Genomic DNA, 14,153 nt, shown 5'->3' on the forward strand with positions numbered 1-14,153 from the left:
GGTGGTGTGAAACTCAAATAGCCAGAGATCCCTACTGCCACCTAATGACTTAGAAAACCACAAATGAACATCATCTATGTTTTATTTTTATTTATTTTGTCAAAGATTCCCGATTTCATTTTAATCTGGCTTAGGATTCACTTAAGAGCTTTGCTGCTGGGAATTTGATACTTCTTGACTCTGTGACTTCTGAGGTTCCTTCCAGGTATCAATCTATGATTCAAATAACTATCATTTTTGTTACTCTTTGGTCATTTCAGTTGTGTCCAACTCTTCTTGACCCCACTTGGAGTTTTCTTGACAAAAATACTAGAGTGGTTGGCCATTTTCTTCTCCAGCTCATTTTACAGATGAGGAAACTGAGGCAAACAGGGTTAAGCGACTTACCCAGGGTCATTCAGCTACTAAGCATCTGAGGCCAGATTCAAACTTAGGAAGACAAGTCTTACTCCAGGGCTGGCACTCTAGCCAGTGTGTCACTTACCTGCCCCCCAATAACCACAGTACAAAATAGATTTTAATCACATAAAAGAGTTGAAAGCCAACTCTTACGTAAGGCCTAAGAGAGAGAGAAAGGTCTTGGGTTATCAGAAAAAACTTCCTGAAAAGAGACAGCAGGAGTTGAGCCTTCAAAGATGAGTGGAAATTCAAAAGCTAGGTACCTTTCACACTAAAATATTATGAATACATCTAAAATTGCACTGATGTACCTTTGAGTCATTGCAAACTCAGAAAATGCATGACAATTTAACATGAAACACTCATTCACAAACTGCTTGGAATTTTAGAATAATTATAGCTTCCAAACTGCTTTTCCAGGTAACATTTGATGGGAAACACCAACTTTTTAAACAAAGGCTAAATTAAAAACCCCAAACAAATTGGGATCCACTGTATACTGTTCGAAAAGATACCATATATATGTCATAACAGTGCCCCCACCTCAACGAAAAATCAAGAACCAACTTCCATTAAAAAAGCACCATAAACTTACACTTACACTTGATGAATATGCCTGTTTTTGATCACTGTTTTTGATCTAAGCCCCTGCCTAGATATTTGGTTCATCCATACATACATATATTATTTACTGGGTGCCAAAAATGTGCACGGTCCCATGTAGTCACTGTAGGAGAAACCAAAGGGTAAGGTCGTCATGGAATTTATTGAATTAGTAGGAAACAAGAAACATACACACAGAAGATGGCGGCTGGAAAGCAGAGTCTTACCTAAAGCTCTCCCCCAGGACCCTCCAAACACCTATAAAAAATGGCTCTGAACAAATTCTAGAACTGCAGAACCCACAAAATAGCAGAGGGAAGCAGGGCTCCAGCCCAGGACAACCTGGATGGTCACTGGGTAAGGTCTATCCCATGGAGCTGGGAACAGAGTGGAGCAGAGCCCAGCATGGGCTGTGCCCAGACCAACCAGACCAGGAGCCAGGTGGAATAGGCCCTAGCACCCTGAATCAGTGAGCTGTGGCAGTTACCAGACTTCTCAACCCACAAACACCAAAGACAACAGAGAAGGTTAGTGGGGAAAAATCTGAGGGGACAGAGTAAAAGGAGTTTGGGTCCCACCCCCGGGGACAACAGAGGTGGTGCAGCTACAGAACTACAGCTACAGTTGCTTCCAGCCCCAGGCCCACTTGGTGGGAGGAATTAAGTGGCAGATCAGAGTGGGAGTACAGAGCCTGCTCAGATCTGAGTCTAGGTTGGGTTGGTGGTTCTTGGGGAGGAGGAGCACTGCTGTGGCAGAGCTGGTTATGTAGAAAAAGCTCTGAAAACAACAGCGCAGCCCTCAATCTTGGGACAAAGTACTCTCTACTCTACAAGCAGTCATACCCTGACAAAAAAACTCAAGGGTCAAGAAGTTGGCTGGGAACACAGCCAGGCAGTGAAAATGGGCTCAGATTGAGATTCAGACTTTGGAATCTTTCTTTGGTGACAAAGAAGACCAAAACATACAGCCAGGAAAAGTCAACAAAGTCAAACAGCCTACATCTAACGCCATCAAGAAAAATATGAACTGGCCTCAGGCCATGGATGAGCTCAAAAAGGATTTGGAAAAGCAAATTAGAGAAGTAGAAGAAAAATTGGGAAGAGAAATGAGAGTGATGAGAGAAAACCATGAAAAACAAGTCAGTGACTTGGTAAAGGAGACCCCCAAAAATACTGAAGAAAATAACACCTTAAAAAAATAAACTAACTCAAATGGCAAAAGAGCTCCAAAAAGCCAATGAGGAGAAGAATGCCTTGAAAGGCAGAATGAGCCAAATGGAAAAGGAGGTCCAAAAGACCACTGAAGAAAATACTACCTTAAAAATTAGATTGGAGCAAGTAGAAGCTACTGACTTTATAAGAAATCAAGATACTATAAAACATAACCAAAGGAATGAAAAAATGGAAGACATTGTGAAATATCTCATTGGAAAAACCACTGAACTGGAAAATAGATCCAGGGGAGATAATTTTAAAATTATTGGACTACCTGAAAGCCATGATCAAAAAAAAGAACCTAGATATCATCTCTCAAGAAATTATCAAGGAGAACTGCCCTGATATTCTAGAGTCAGAGGGTAAAATAGAAATTGAAAGAATCCACTGATCACCTCCTGAAAAAGATCCCCAAAAGAAAACTCCTAGGAATATTGTTGCCAAATTCCAGAGCTCCCAGGTCAAGGCAAAAATACTGCAAGTAGCCAGAAAGAAACAATTTGAGCATTGTGGAAAGCCAATCAGGATAGCACAAGATCTAGCAGCTTCTACATTAAGGGATCGAAGGGCTTGGAATATGATATTCTGGAGGTCAATGAAGCTAGGATTAAAACCAAGAATCACCTACCCTGCAAAACTGAGTATCATGCTCCAAGGCAAAATATGGACTTTCAATAAAATAGAGGACTTTCAAGCTTCCTCAGTGAAAAGACCAGAGCTGAATAGAAAATCTGACTTTCAAACACAAGAATCAAGAGAAGTATGAAAAGGTAAACAAGAAAGAGAAATCATAAGGGACTTACTAAAGTTAAACTGTTTTTTTTACATTCCTACATGGAAAGATGATATGTATAATTCATAAGACCTCAGCATTAAGGTAGCTGAAGGGAATATACATATATATACATGAGAGAGGGAGAAATGGAGAGATAGAATGGGGTAAATTATCTCGCATAAAAGTGACAAGAAAAAGCAGTTCTGTAGGAAGGGAAGAAGGGGCAGGTGAGGGGGAATGAGTGAATCTTGCTCTCATTGGATTTGACCTGAGGAGGGTACAACATACACACTCAATTGGGTATCTTACCCCACAGGAAAGAAGGAGGAAGGAGATAAAAAAGGTGGGATGATAGAAGGGAAGGCAGACAGGGGGAGGAGATAATCAAAAGCAAACACTTTTGAAAAGGGACAGGGTCAAGGGAGAAAGTTGAACAAAGGGGGATAGTATAGGAAGAAGCAAAATATAGTTAGTCTTTTGCAACATGAGTATTGTGGAAGGGTTTTACATAATGATACACATGTGGCCTATGTTGAATTGCTTGCCTTCTTAGGGAGGGTGGGTGGGGAGGGAAGAGGGAAGTGAATTTGGAACTCAAAGTTTTAAAAGCAGATGTCCAAAAAAAAAAGTTTTTGCATGCAACTAGGAAATAAGATATACATGCAATGGGGCATAGAAATCTATCTCGCCCTACAAGAAAGTAAGGGAAAAGGGGATGGGGGGAGTGGGGTAACAGAAGGGAGGGCTGACTGGGGAATAGAGCAATCAGAATATATGCCATCTTGGATTGGGGGGAGGGTAGAAATGGGGAGAAAATTTGTAATTCAAACTCTTGTGAAAATCAATGCTGAAAACTAAAACGATTACATAAATAATAATTTTAAAAAAGGAAAAAAAAGAAATATACACACAAATTAACTACAAATTTGAATGTCCAAGTGAACTAAGGAAGGTATCCAAAAAAGCACCAGGAGAAAAGGAAGACATCACTTCTGGGTGGTAGGGAGTTATCCACATGGTGAGAATTAGAAAGACTTCATGGGAAAGACGGTATCAGGGTATCCTGGGCTGGGTGTTGAAGGATGAGGAAGAACGGCACTGGTAAGGAAAAGATGGCATCCTATGACCAAAGACATAAAGACCAAAGTAGCAAGGTGTACTGGGGAAAGGAAAAGCAGTTCAGTTTGCTAGGACATGCTGAAAAAAGGGGAATGTGAGATATAGTTAGAATGGTAGGGGGGGGGGAAGCCAGATTTAGGATTTTTTATTCCCTGTAGGCATCAGGACAGAAAGCTCCTAAGGGCTATGAGAAGAGTTCAGTCATTCAGTAAACATTTATTAAGTGCCTACTGTATGTGCCTAAGTGCTGCAAATATAAAGAAAGGCAAAAGATGGCCCCTGCCCTCAAGGCACTCCCAATCAAATGGAGGTAATATGCAAATAACTATGTTTAAAAAAAAGATCTATATGGGAGAAATTGTAAATAATCAGCAGAAGGAAAGCACTAGAAAGATAGGAAAAAGCTTCCTGTAGAAGGTGGCATTTTTCCCAGTCTTGAAAGAAGTCAGGAGGCAGGGAGGAGGAGGAAGAGCATTCCAGGTAAGGTGGACAGCCAGGGAAAATGCCCAAAGAGGAGGTGAGGATCTGATTAGATCTGTGCTTAAGCAAAGTCGATTCTTAGGCCATGCATAAGATATTTTTGCAGCACAAATACGAATCACTTAACTTAGGCAGAAGCCACAAGAATGTAAAGAAAGAAGAAAATGCGAGAATGCAAGAGATACTGTGGATGTAGACCTGAAAGAACCCAGCTACAGAGCAGACAGAGGTAAAAGGAAGTCAGATGACTAACTCCAAACTTTCAGTCCTGGGCAGGGGGAAGTGAATAAATTGGGGCAGGTGGAGGTGTTTTACCATCATTATTTGCATGTCACATCCTCCTAATAGAATGAAAATTCATTGAGGGAACAACAGTATCTTTATACTTCCTTATTTCTGTTGGGGGTTTTGCTCTTTTTCCAGGCTCCCAGATTAATAAATTCAATCTTACCTGAGCTACTTCCTCTTCACTCTCCCCATTCCAATCTCCTCCCCCTCCCCCAGGCAATTGGGGTTAAGTGACTTGCGCAGGGTCACACAGCTAGTTTCTGAGGACACATTTGAACTCAGGCCCTCCTGACTCCAGGGCCAATGCTCTATCCCCTAGTTACCCCCAGAAAATTTCTTTTAACTCTTGTCCAACAGAATATAACCTCCTTTTATAGTGTTATCCTCAGGGCCTAGCACATAACATAGTAGGTGCTTTATAAATCCCTGATTGATCTAAAGTTTAACTGTGATCAAGAACTTACTATTTTTCATAGTTAGACCCTTCATATATGTTTGCTAAATTGCTAAATATAAAAAATTGAGAAATTCCGACGTTAAGGGGACAAAAAAGAGAGGCCAGGGAAAGGGACAAAGAAGTTGCCAGAAAAGAGTGCTCCATCACTAGAGTTTCATGAGAGTTAATTTGTGTTGAATGCAGGAAAGAAGTCTGAGGATTAGGACTGAGATAAAACCATTGGATTGAGGGGAAAAGAAGGCAATCACAAAACAGGACTGAAATATGTAGCAAGCTGCTCATAACCCTTAAGTTTTCTGAATATAATAAAGAAAAAGGAATTTCAGGAAACTGGGCAGCACCAGGATTGATCCTGAGATTTGAAGCCATAGTCATAAATAAAGTTTCAAGTCCTCTTGATTCAAGTTTTGTCTACAGCCATATCACTTTGAACAAGTCAGATCTCACAACGGAAAGAGTATCTGGCCCTCTTAGTATTTGGATGGGACATGACCTAGGAACACTGAATGCTGTAGGTTTCAAGAAGAGTAACATGACAGAGTGGAGAGATTGGCAGCCTTGGGCCGAGGAAGACCCGAGTTCAAATCCCACCTCTGATGATACTCAGGCTGTGTGACGCTGGGGAAGTCATTTAACCTGTCTCAGTTCTCCAGGAGGGAGAAGGTGCTAATCTACACCGGTACTTCTAGAGTCTCCTGTACCAGAGAAACCACACAATCCAGTTCTTATCCCTTTGCTCTACTGACTAACCCAGTTTTATATATGTTTTATAAAAATCCTTCAATCTACTCTCTCCCAAACAGTGAAGTTAAGTCAACAAGTATTTATTAAGGAACTACAATGTGCCACACTGTGCTAAATGCTAGAGATACTAAGAAAGGCAAAAAAAAAATAAAATAGTCCCTGCCCTCAAGAAGCTCCCCCTCTAACGGGGGAGACAATATACAACAACTATGTACAAACAAGATTTTTGACAGGATAAACTGGAGAAAATAAACCAAATTAAATCAATTTCAAACTCCATTTTCCCACCTTAAAACTTTATTCACTTTAAAAAGAGCTCATTCCAAAAGTGGTCTATCATTTAGTTCTATGACATATGTGATGAGACTGTTCTCATCTTATTGATCTCAAAGACCAATTTCTCATCCTGTTGATGGAAATAGCAGGGCTTCCTGAAATAATGAATTCGGAAAGCTTGGTAACAGAAAGTACAAAAACAAGGTATCCTGAACTGCAGAGGGAATCTCTTCAGAACACCATCAGATTTACATGGTAAGGCAGACTGGTGGTCCTAATTTGAGCCATACAGTCACCTTTCTGCTATCCTGTATTCCTTCAAACTAGCACTTCTTCAGTAGAAACGACAAAAAAAAAAATTAAGGCTCTGCAGAATCTTGAAGTACCTCCTGAGTTGGCAAAGATTAAACTATGTTCAGTATATTTTTATCATTAAATATAAAGCTGACTGTATTCTAATTTTATGAAACATATATACCTGTGATTTTACTGGCATAGGAAATTATTTTTAACATTAAATATAAAGCTGATTGTATACTGATTTTATGAAACATGTATACTTGTGATTTTAGTGGCATAGGAAACTCCCAATAAGGAAGCTCCCTCTACCAATATAGGTTGGCATGGGATACACAGAGAGGTTAAGTGAGTTATCCAGGGTCATACTGTCAGAAATGAAACTTAAATTCAAGTCTGGCTGACTTAAACTGCTAGAGTACACCAGGGAGCCTCTCATTTAGTCCACATATGCTATTCTATTAACCAGAACAATACCTTTCTCTACCAAGTTAGAGAAAAGAGTTTACTATACTTAAATTCTAAATCCTGTCAAACTGCCACCTTTTAAGTATGCTAAATACACATGCAGGATAAGAAACTTACTTGTGGCATTTCAACAGCGTGACACTATCTGAAACGCTTTGCCCAATTTTCCTACTTTGTGTTAGCTTCCAGAAAGACTCTAATCAGTTAACAAGTAAAACATTCAACCCACCCACTAGACGGAAAATTTTTGTTTTGTTTTCATGACAAAGTTTTCAGTATGACTGACAACAGTTATATGATAAGCAATGGGGAGTTTTTCCATTATACAGACATATCTTTAAGTAAAAACTCCAGTTTAAAACATGATTCCAGAACAAGTTTTCAAACTTGCTCAAATCTCGGGGTATAACAAAATCTCATAGTCACCCATAAACTTATCTGATATTATTCAGTAAATACTTGAGTACTAATAGCAAATAAGGGCTAGTAGGCATGCTGAAATTTTGCAAAGCACTTTGATCCTCACCCCCATTTTACAGACGAGAAGACTGAGGCTGAAAGCAATTAAGTGACTTGCCCAGACCTGGGCTGGAGTGAGGAGCCTCATCTTCTTGAGTTCAAATCTGACCTCAGACACTTACTAGTCTGGGCAAATCACTTAACCCTGTTTGCCTCAGTTTCCTCAACTGTCAAATGAGCTGGAGAAGGAAATGGCAAACAACTCCACTATCTCTGCCAAGAAAACCCCAAACAGGATCACAGGAGTCAGATGTGACTGAAAAACAAAAAGGGAGCCATTGAAAGTTTCTAAGGAGAAAAGCTCAGGACAAGAGTCACCAAGATAATGAGATATTGATAGTAAAAGAAAACCCAGAGCAGCTAAGTAGCACAGTACACAGAGCACTGGCCCTGGAATCAAATGGGGCCTCAGGCACTAGCTGTGTGACCCTGGACAAGTCACTTAGACCTGTTGGTCTCAGTTCCTCATTTGTAAAATGAGCTGGAGGAGTAAATGGCAAACTACTCCAATATCTTTGCCAAGAAAACCCCAAACGGGGTCACGGACGGTCAGACATGACTAAGAAACAAAAAAGGAGCCATTGAAAGTTTCTAAGGAGAAAAGTATCATAAGAGCCACCAAGGTGATGAGATATTGACAGTAAAAGAAAAATCAAGGAAAAGGGTTTTTAAGGTCTCTTGACTTTTAGAGGGATCTCTGAAGAATTTTTTTTCCCTACCTAGTTATCTCTTTGAGCTGTCCTAAAATGTCAAATTCTAATGATAAATGACAGCCTACTGGTACTGAGTAATTACAAGTTTATTTTTCTGCGACAGAGAAATAATTTTAGTGGCATGCCGAATAAACAATATGCAGAAAAATAGTAATTCTTATGAGAGACCGGAGAATACTTTCACATCTGCAGACAGATATGGTTGCTTACGAGCTAGACGACTGTGGCCAGAAAAAGCTTTGGTCATCACAATCAAGAAAAATAACAGCAACTTACATTTACATATTTGAATTATAAAACCTTTCACATATATTGCAGGGGCTCCCCTTCAAAATTTCACAACTTTCAAAAACCAAATAAAAGGCGGTGGAGGGAGGGCAGAGAGGGAAGCTGAAGGAATGGGAGAAGAGGAAAATTGTCATTTCTTTGGTGTTGGGAACCTTCAGGATTTAAGAAACGCTCTGATAATTAAGATCAGGAATAGCTCTACAACTTACAGTTTTAAAATGCTGCTTAGAGCACTGAGAGGTTAAGGGATTTTCCCAAAGTCACAAAGCAAGTCTACATAAAAGGTGAGACCCAGGTCCTCCTGACAGGGAATCAGCTCTCTAGCCACTGTACCAAGCTGGCTTTCAAGACAGAAATGATCATTATCTTATTAAGTTATTAATTAGGCACCTACCGTGTGCAAAGCATCACAGAGAACAAAAGAGGTGACGTGTAGACTGCTTGGCTATCTCAAATTTCTGTCAAAAATGTCCATCCCCTGAGTACTGATGCTAATGTTTAGCTTTCATTTATGATGCAGTCAGCAGGAATCCCACAACTTCCATTTTCACTGAAAGCATTCAGGAACCAAATTTAATTCATATGTGAAAATGTGAAGCAAAGTGGTATAGTGGATAGATAGTGAACTGCCTTTGTGCCAAGAAGACGGGTTCAAGTCCTACATACTGGCTGCGTGACCTTGGGTAACTTATTAACCTTTCAGTACTCCTGGCAAGAGTCTGTGAGTTGTATAAAACGTGTTGACCTATATTAGTGTAGGGTAGGCATTCTCCCATACCAATGAAATCACAGGTCCACGAAAAATAATTGGAAAATTTTGTATCCAAAACGTAACTGCTACATAAATATCCATAAGCATAAAATGTTTGCTCTTTATAGCTCAGGGTTAATAATTATGCCTTCAGAGATACACCTTTCTACTTCAGTGAAAGAAAGGAAAATTCCAAGTGAAAAAGTCATGGAAAAAGAAAAGATTTAAATTTTAAAACTGTACCACTAAATAATACAGGAAGAAGAAACCACTCTGACTTACTCAAGCTGCTTACTTTGAAAACCAGTTCAAATGACTTGCCTTGAATGACTGTGAAGTTGCTTGAACTCCACATATGGGCTACCAAGCACATTTCACAAATATTTGCAGCTAAAGCCCTTTTAAGTAAACTCTGAAGTATTTCTATAACTCATTTTCAGAAAGAAACAATTAATGGTCCCATTTGCAATCCATCTGAACAAGAATACATTTTAGTTTCCTCCCTCACTGGGGTGATCTGTGGGTAGTTTCCAGCTCATTTAAGAAAAAAACTTAGCTTCCCAGTTCTCAGAACTTCCTCCCCAGCAGAGCCAGCAAGCACTCATACTATAAGGTCATTAAATCTCACTTTTAAAGTCATAGACCCATCTCCCCAAGCACCATTTCTCTCCCAATGTTCACCGCAGTTTTACCAATTAAAAGCTTTCCTATCATGCAGAGCTATAGCCAGAGAAAATTACATAAATGCAAAGGACAGAGTTAAAGTAAAAGGTTTCAGGTAGTAGAAGGCAATCAAGGAGTCCTTAGGGGTTCATAGAAGGTTATGTACAATCTGTATAGACCCACCAGTATGTCCACTCACGAATCCAACCAGTGTATTTAATGTTTATGGATAGCTGATGCCTTGAAGACACCCTTACAGTTTCTGCCCCTTACTGGAAAATAGCAGTAGTGTAAATGACAGAAGTTAAGAAATTTTCAGAAGCTTGGTCACCGACTTCAATTAGAAGGGTAATCAGAAACTTACCAAAAGGAAAAATTCAGACTAGTGCAAACTGAGTCTTAGGAAGGATAGAGATTGAAAGCCCTGTGATTTCATTACTGTCAAATTCAAATAGAAGCCCAAGGCCACTAACCCACTCCCTGGGAGCCACATATTAACTTAGTTTTAAAATGTAACATTAGGTTTCACTGTATTTTTATTGTGTTAAATATTTCCCAATTACATTTTTATCTGGCCACATTCGGCTGGGTTTGACACCTCTGATGCAGAGAAAACCTCTTCTACCCCTTCTTTCTAACTAAAGAGTTGCCTAACTACACAATGAATGGGGCACTGGTTTTGGAGTCAGGAACCACAAGTTTCAATAAACTCCTATTAATGCATGTCACACCTTTTTCTTCAACTCAATCTTAGGGAGCTGCCCAGAAACACTAAGATGTTAAGGTGACTTGTCCAAGGTCACGTATCTAGTAAATGGGTAAAAATGAATGGACCTGTTTTTTGGCAATATACTGTATCTCAAGAAACTCTCCCCAGTATGCATATCCCCAGCTCCACTATGGTGTAGTGAATACTAGCCACAGACCTTGAAAGTCCTAAATTCAGCCCTAAAGTCCTGCCTCTGACCTGTCACTTAATTTCTCCAAGCTTAGGGAAGAAATGATTTTAGTTAAAGAAAAAGATGCTGACCTGCATTAATAGCTTGTTCAATCATCTTCAATGTTTGGTCCAAGAATACAGGCTAGGGTTCTGCTAAGCATATCCCTTCTATAACATTTGAGGGATTTTTGTATCACACGGCCTCTAATTCCTCTTGCTCCTTGACTGGTTTAGATTCCCCCATCCTCCGTAGCAAGTTAAAGAAATTGGTCTGTTTGTTAATATACTAAGAAATAAAAGAAATAAATGTGGAGAAGCTCCTCTCAACGTGAAAAAAAAAACTGTTTAATCAAATCACAGGTCCTAGCCTAACTCCAAAACTACTGCCCTGTACATTGCCTCGTCGTCAGTATGTGGAAGTCAACTATAATCTAGACGATGACTAGAAAACGCGGTGAATTAATCATAAACTAGTTGGGAAGGCAAAGCAAGTTAAATAAATAGAAACCAGTTATGTCCATCAAAACTGCTGTATGAAGTTGTTAAAATGCTTGGCTCATTTATGTCAGGTGTTTTAGCATTCGCCAGCATTTTTTTACGGTTTACCAATTAAAGTGTTTTGCAAGTGAAATCCCTCCACACAATATAAATAAGTTGTGTTTATGTGCAAGTTAGTACTTCAAACTCTAAACAATAAGGTAATTTTACATCGCAATTGCCTCCTGTAACAACAGAGAACGTAAAACTATTTGGAAACTTGGGTGCAAGTAACAAGTGCGACTAAGTCGTCTAAATAATGTGGCCCAGGACCGACTGACTGTTTGCAATCCTGCACGTTATGTGCCTTTGGCAAACATCACTTCTATGAGACCTGACAGGAACGTTGTGGGGAACACCGCCGATAAAGAGAGCCCAAGAGGTAAATAATGCTGCTTCCTCTCCATTTCCCCCTTTGAATCTAAGAATCTTTCTGCTCTTGAGCCCAGCAGTGCCTCGTTCTCTGACCCTGGACCCAGCTAAAACCTAAGGAGCTCCCTCGCCCTACGGAGGAAGAGCTCCTTCCCAGGAGGCTTGGGAGCTCAGCGTTTCCTGCCTCCGCCAGTCAGGAGCCACCACCAGCCGGGAGTCCCGGAGACTAAACCCGCTGCTTTATCTCCGCCCCATCAACCTCCCTGGGCAAATTCTCCCTTCCCTCCCCAACAGACCTCTACCACAACCTATTTCCTTCTCATCGCTCAACAAAGCGGAGCAAAATCCCCGTGCTTGCACCCTCCGCTTGGGGATCCTAACCCGAGCTGAACCGGCCCACCAGGTCCGTGCCCCCGCCCCCCGGGCGCCCCACGCACTGCACCTCCAAAAGACAGCGGCACCCACCCGGGAGGCAAAAGAAAGGCGAGAGGGAAAGAGACCCCCGGGTAGGGATGAAAAGGAAGGAGAGAAGAAGGCAAGAAAGAGGGGAGGGGTGTTTAAAAGTGCAGATGCCTCCACGAAGGTGGGATCGGGGTTCCCCGGGCCCCCACAGAGCACGAGGGCGGGGTGCGGGGAGAAAAGACTGATCCGAGCGAAAGAGAACAGCAACCCCCCCCGCCCCAGCGCCCAGCCCCATCCACCTTTCCTCGCGGGAAGGGGGCGCCCCACATCAACTCTGTTCAATCAGCCCAAGTTTCCGGCGGTGCCCTGTACCCCAAACCCACGGACTCTGCCCTTTCCCACTACCCCCCCAGCCCCGCACGCGCGCGCACGGAGCCCCTCCTCTCCCCGCACAGCTCTCCATCCCGGCCCGGCTCTTACCTCCCGAGTGAGGGCGGGTGATGGGGGGGAGGGGGACGCCCTCGGCCGGGAGAGCGGAGGCAGAGCGCCGAGAGCTGACCGTGGGGCAGAAAGCACGGGTGCGGCCCCCCCACCCAAACTCACAAGAGCCGGGGAGGGGTCCCCACCGGCCGGCCCGGCACACTGGAGCCCAGGCGGAGGAGGAGCAGGAGGAGGAGGCAGCGGCCGGGCTCCCCCGCTGGAGGAGGCTCCGCTCTTTGTCTCCGCCGCTCCCCCTCCTTCCCCTCAGCACGGCGGCCGCTGACTGCTGCTGCTGCTCTCGCTGCTGCTGCTGCTGCTGCTCCAGCTCCTGCTCCTGCTCCTGCCGCCGCCGCGGCTCCCGCTCCCCCTCCCGCGGCGGAGGCGGACTCTCCCGAGGGGACGGGGCTGCTGCTCTCCTTCTACTCCTCCGGCTACTGCACCTCCTCCTGTCCTGCGGCCGGCCGAACGTCTCCCAGGCCCCAGATCGCCTGCCTCTCCCCCGTCCTCCTGCTTTTCTCCGCGGCTCCCAGCCGGACCAACCCCGAGCTGGCGGCGGCGGCGGCGGCAGCAACCCCTCCCCCCATGCACACAACTCCCTCCTCCTCCTCCAGCTCCTCTTCCTCCTCCTTTTCCCCTCCCCTTCTCCTCCTCCTCCTCTTCTGGCCTTCGCCGCCTCCTCGGCTGCTCCTCCCCCGGCCCGGGCTGTGACGCGGTGGGCTCCGCTGGAGGCCTCCTTCCCCCCCCCCCACCCCCCGCCCTCTCTCGCCACCTCAGTGCCCTACCCAGGCTTACAGGCACGGGGGAGAGCTGCAGCACTTGCAGCCGCTCGCTCGGGCACGGCTCTGCTGCTTCTCCCGGCACGCCGCTGACCCTGGGGCAGCCGGCCCGTGAGGGGCTGGCCGGGGTGCTCAGGGAGGGGGGGCACTGGCCAGAACAGCGCCCGACTGCTGTGACTGCTGCCGTGCCCGGCTCAGCCCCGGGCACGGCCTCACCCCTTTGCACTTACGGAGTTCAAGGTGCCTGGGCAAGGTGGGGGGAACCAGCAGCCTTCCAAGTGGAGATGCGCTTCTCCAGGCAGAGAGAACTCTGCCGGATGCCCCCCGCGAGGGGAGAGGGTAATGAGCTGGGGAGAAAAGGGGGCTGGGTTGCTCAGAGAGGCTGCTCTCACTCTCTCGCCTTCCACCTCTCCCAGCGATTGCTGGGTACAAAACGACCGGCGGGCTCTCAGGCTACAGTAGGAAGGATAGAAATGGTTCAAGGACTCCTCGGTGAGCTCGGGAAGGTTGCACGCCGCTTAGCGATGGGTAAATACCGCCCATCCGCGGTAGTGGGTAAACGGGTGGAGGGAGAGCTGGGCTCCCTTGCAAC

At 44.0% G+C, this 14,153-nt stretch overlaps 1 protein-coding gene across 1 annotated transcript in view; it reads right to left on the minus strand.

Moving 5' to 3' along the window:
* The window catches only part of NCK2 (NCK adaptor protein 2), a 203,528-nt gene extending 190,501 nt beyond the window's left edge, over positions 1-13,027 (minus strand). Inside the window, exon 1 of the mRNA XM_036758172.1 lies at positions 12,786-13,027. The gene's annotated coding sequence lies outside the window, so the exon portion shown is untranslated. The remainder of the gene's footprint in view (positions 1-12,785) is intronic.
* Positions 13,028-14,153: the final 1,126 nt, after the last annotated feature.

The sequence above is a fragment of the Trichosurus vulpecula genome, chromosome 4 (genome assembly GCF_011100635.1).
Source record: "Trichosurus vulpecula isolate mTriVul1 chromosome 4, mTriVul1.pri, whole genome shotgun sequence".
Taxonomy (NCBI): Eukaryota; Metazoa; Chordata; class Mammalia; order Diprotodontia; family Phalangeridae; genus Trichosurus; species Trichosurus vulpecula.